The sequence below is a fragment of the Chionomys nivalis genome, chromosome 7 (genome assembly GCF_950005125.1).
Source record: "Chionomys nivalis chromosome 7, mChiNiv1.1, whole genome shotgun sequence".
NCBI lineage: Eukaryota > Metazoa > Chordata > Mammalia > Rodentia > Cricetidae > Chionomys > Chionomys nivalis.
The window spans coordinates 94,603,961-94,608,803 of record NC_080092.1 but is presented as its reverse complement, the minus strand read 5'-3'; the positions used below and the strand labels follow the sequence as shown (position 1 = coordinate 94,608,803).

The following is a 4,843-nucleotide window of genomic DNA, read 5'->3' as shown; positions in this document are numbered from 1 at the left end:
TGGGATTAAAGGCGTGCGTCACCACCGCCCGGCTTCCTTGCATGTTTCTGGATTCAAGTCTTAGTTCTTGAGTGCATGAAGTCTGCCCCATGGCCAGGCTGTGAACTCCTCAGAGATAGGGACCACATCATCGCACAGATTTTTCCTGGTTCAGTCTGGAAATGGGTTACGGTGTACTGAGATACCAAAGGTAAAGGCAAGGGTTGGTAGAGGCCCCAGTTCTCTGCAGTTGGTTTAGCAAGATGGTTTATAAGATCTGAGACTCTGAGGACAAACCAACCAGCTCCTAGGCTCTTAGCAGGTCTCTCTCTGTAGAAATTGCTAGCCCCAAGAGGGTGGTGGCAAGGGTGACTTGCCTTCCCAGTGTCTCCCTTCATCTCAATGAGCCTGAGGTCTGAGGAGGCTGAGCAGTGACTTACAGCCCTCCCAGAGAGACAGGGTGTGGCAACGTTGGCCTACAGGGAAGCCAGTAGACTGGCCATGGCAATCTAGCCTTCCCATGTGGAGCTAAGCAATTCTCTGCTATGCATGGGTGAACCTGGGTTGTCCCACCCTCCCTTACCCTTGTCCTGACCTCTGCCTATCATCTTAAGTCTGGAAAGAGTAAGTTCTCTCACTGACCTAGCCCTTTGCTTCAGGATCCTAGACAGCAGAGAGAAAGCCAGAAGCAGCCCGTCTGCCATACTTAGCTGAGATGTTAGCCGAAGGTGTGTCTAATGGAGAGTCTAAGACAAGAAGACCCAAGGCCACAGACTGGGTGTCCCGATTTCTCCTCTTGGAAGTCCCTTCCACTACATAGCCTCTAGCTACTGCGCTGAAAAAAAAAAAAAAAAAAAAAAAAAAGCCGAATCAAAACTTTGACAAGCTGTCGCTCCCTGGTGGTCTAGTGGTTAGGATTCGGCGCTCTCACCGCCGCGGCCCGGGTTCGATTCCCGGTCAGGGAAGCTTCTCTTCTTCCTCTCTACAACTCGCCCCCTTCTTGACACCTGTCCGGCCCTGCCCGGGGGAGAGGGGGCACTGCCCCCACATCACCTCTCTTATTGCCGGGCGGTGGTGGCGCACGCCTTTAATCCCAGCACTTGGGAGGCAGAGGCAGGCGGATCTCTTGTGAGTTCGAGACCAGCCTGGTCTACAAGAGCTAGTTCCAGGACAGGCTCCAAAGCTACAGAGAAACCCTGTCTCGGAAAAAAAAAAAAAAAAAAAAAAAAAAACAACTTTGACAAGCACGGATCTTCTCATTCTCTCTAATCTCATTGCTCTGTTTGCTTTGGGACAGACACGGTGGTGGCCACGCTGTGGTTGACAAAGGGCTGGAGGAAGAAAAATGGTAGTGGTAACCCAGCAACATAGGCAAGAGCCAAGACACTCACTTTCTGCAAGCCACTACACCAAGCCTAACTTTGACATGCTGAGAGCCAGGTGCCCAGGTGGGAGCCCTGGAGGGCAGCTCTCTCTAGCACCCTGATCCTTTGTTACTCCCGCTGTGTTAACACAGTTGGCTACAGTGCTAACTCAAAGCCTGGGAGAGGACTCTACCCCCACGCACTCAGGGCAGGGATCCAAGGGGCCAGTGCTCTATAGGAAACAAAGCCCTCCCAGGGTGGCCCTTCTCCAAGGCTCTAATCTCCAGTTACCATCTTCAGTTGTGCATAAGGAGTTAAGTTCTGAATAATGGACAGATGGGAGTGGAAGTAAAGGCTTTGAATGGGAGGTCTCTTGGCCGGTGTGCCCGGAAGGGTCCGTATCGAGGGACATAAGCCAGGGCAAACACAGTTCTTCTATACCAGGGGCACACAATGGCAGCCTCCTTCTCATCCCATCCTGGGGCTGGGATGCCTGAGCGTAGCTCATGGAGACTGGAATTACAAATGGGAAGGCTCCCCGAGGGACAGCAAGCCTCTGGCCCAGCAACAGCGCAGCTGGGAGGAAAGACAGGCACCCCCCCAAACCCCCCCAAACACGCCGCCAACCCTGCTGCGCACAACTCTGGCTGTGCTGTCGAAGTAGGTTCCAGCTGGTGCCCTCCTCTCTGGGCCCCTAGCCAGTCTGGCTGGTGTCTCTACAAGTCTGGGAAGGCATGGGTGAAGGCTTGAGAATAGAAGGGAAATAGCTCTCCCTCAGAACCCTGATTGCTGCCCCAGCTCACCGGCAAGGTGAGGCCGTAGGTCTTTCCACACTTGAATCCCATTGGCACTCCGTTTTTCTGGCTATGAGCAGTAGCTCATTAGCAATCCTGGGGCAGGTAGGCAAGTCCCTCTGGGAATGAGCAGCCGACTTGGCACAGGCCGGGTTAGTCTGTCCTGGCCTGATCTGCAGAGTCTTGCCTTTCAGCTTTGACGTTCCATGCTCTTGGGTGCCAACTTCACACTGCCACCTATGGACTTTATGGGTATCAGGCCATTTGGACGCAAGTTTCTGTCATCTCCACATATGTAAAGTGGGGACAGTCAGCCAACCCTGCGACCCTGCTTGTCAGGGTCAGGTTGCCAGGTGAATGGGAGAGCCTGGAATCCAGCAGTCTCACGCTGCCCTTCTTGCTCCTGTTGCCAGGATGAGAGAACCCAGTCCCTTTGTCTTTCCAACCAGCTGGAGCTTACTTCCCACCCCTCTGGCCCCTTCGTCTTTCCTTCTGCATTTCTCCTTGCTCCTTTTTACCAGACTCTGTGTATTTTACAGAGTGGGAGAGGTCTGCCTTTATTGTCATGTTTGCATCCCATAAATATTAGACAGGTGGCTATTCCACGGCAGGCTGTGCGCCAGGCACAGGGCTTAGACCCAGGAGAAAGACGAGTGTGCATCTTGCTCACATCAAAATGATAGACCGGTGGGGAAAGCTGGTGTTGAACAAGTGATTTCTGTAGCAAACAAGGGTTACCAACACCCAGCATGGGGTAGTAGGGTCGGTCAAAACAACCAGGAAATGTGAGCCCACCGAACAGAAGGCATGAACCAGAGGAAGAGGGTGGAAGGATGCTGTCACAATCAAAAGTCATCTGGCACCACCAGAAGTTGGGAGGGATAAGAAAGATCTTCCCGGGGCTGGTGGAGGCACACATCCCCAAAGAAACTGCTCTGTTTTTATAGAAGCAACTCCTAAGGTTGTCCTTTAGAGTCACTGAGTATGGGATCCAATGTCCCCTTGCCATTTTGTGACACTTAAGTGGTGACCCCCCAAAAAGGAGGCTACTGATATTTCTTTTTTTTTTCCTATCAGAAGAGAGCTATGCAGATAATCCAAAGGGAATTTCAAGTCATTAAAATATATATTCAAAAGGAAGAGGCCAAAACACAACCTGGCTTGACCTTGGCTCAGAATCATCAGCAGATGCTCGGGGTGGCCGTTCTCACTGTACGCGATGTTTACAGCGTCCCCCGGCCGCCTAGGATGTGTTCATAATTCTTGGCCAATAAACAACTCCTTCCACGAAGCCAGAAGTCATCAGGTCAGGAACAGCCGCAGCCCATCCGAGGCTCTCTCTGTCAGATTGTTCCTGGAAATGAAAAAAGGATGTCAAAGTCAAGAATTGTAGAATAAACTACTGACTTCCTGTCTGCCCCTCAGGGACAATTACCGGTTTGAGAAACCCATGTTTAGAGTGTGTGAAGCAAGCTATTCGATATGCAGTTTCCAGGGGAATAGTAAATAGACATTGTAAGATGGAAAAGGCAGGAATTCCCACCTTTGCTCATGGGCTGGTAATAACGAGGGCCAACAGGCTGGCACATCACGGATGGTGGGGCAGGATCTGTTGAATTGTTATATCCTGTATTCATCTGATTTCCTGGTGCTGTGATAAAACACTGATCAGAAGCAACCTGGGCTAGGAAGCTGTTTATTTGGTTTACAGGTTATAGTTCCCTCTTCAAGGGAAGTCGGGGCAGAAACTCAAGGCAGGAGCCGAATGAATCAGAGACGCTAGAGATCACTTAACTGGTTTGCTCCCCATGACTTGTTCAGCTCCTTACTTATACATACAGCCCAGGAGCACCTGCCCAGGAGAGGCACCGCCCACAGTGGGCTGGACCCTCCCACATCAATTTTTAATCAAGAAAATGTCCCCACAGACCTGTCCTTTCCTGGGTAGCTCTAGTTTGTGTCAAGTTGACAAAATCCCCACATGCACTCTGATGCCCAGAGGCCAGGAGAGGGAATGCCACCACAAGCCACAGGGCGGGTGCTGTTGGGTGGAACGCCCCAAGAAGACCCTACAGGACAGCTTCCGGGGCATAACTGCCTGGTCTCACTTCTTCCTTTTCAATCCTGGGAAGCCAGAATAGGAGGCTGTGGATAGGGTCTATTCAGACCACTTCAGAAGTAGAGGGAACTGCAGGGAGGGGAGGTGGAGACAAAAAGGGTTTGACGCCAACTTCATTCATGTCCATCCTCATGGCTTGCCTCATGGAAGGCCTTCTATTCCCTGTCGTTTAAAAAAAAAAAAACAGGCAAGACCCCTACTAACTGAGCTACTCTCCAGCACAACTTTTTCTTCTTTTAATAATATACAATGTCTCAGTAAACTCACACGCCATGGCTGGGAGCCCCAGTAATAGAGTTGGGCATCGTTAGGCAGATTGCCCCGCTCTGTGGGCCCCTGGGCAAGTTATTCACTCTCTACATATCTCAGGTCTCTCTAGGGTCCCTTTTATAGAGGTCACCTAAAGCCATCAGAAAACATAGATATTTACATTAAAATTAATAACAATAAAAATTGTAATTATGAAGTAGCAACAATATTTTTATGGTTGGGGGTCACCAAGCATGAGGAACTCTATTAAAGGGTCCCAACATTAAAAGGTTGAGAACCATTGGTCTAGAGTAAAATAGACATGGTGGCATCTTCAC

The 4,843-nt window shown here is 50.5% G+C and overlaps 1 non-coding gene across 1 annotated transcript; it reads left to right on the top strand.

Annotated features, from left to right (window-relative positions):
- Nucleotides 1–872: 872 nt before the first annotated feature.
- Trnae-cuc (transfer RNA glutamic acid (anticodon CUC)) lies at nt 873–944 on the top strand. Its single transcript has one exon. It is a non-coding gene; the product is annotated as a tRNA-Glu (tRNA).
- The last annotated feature ends 3,899 nt before the right edge of the window (nt 945–4,843 follow it).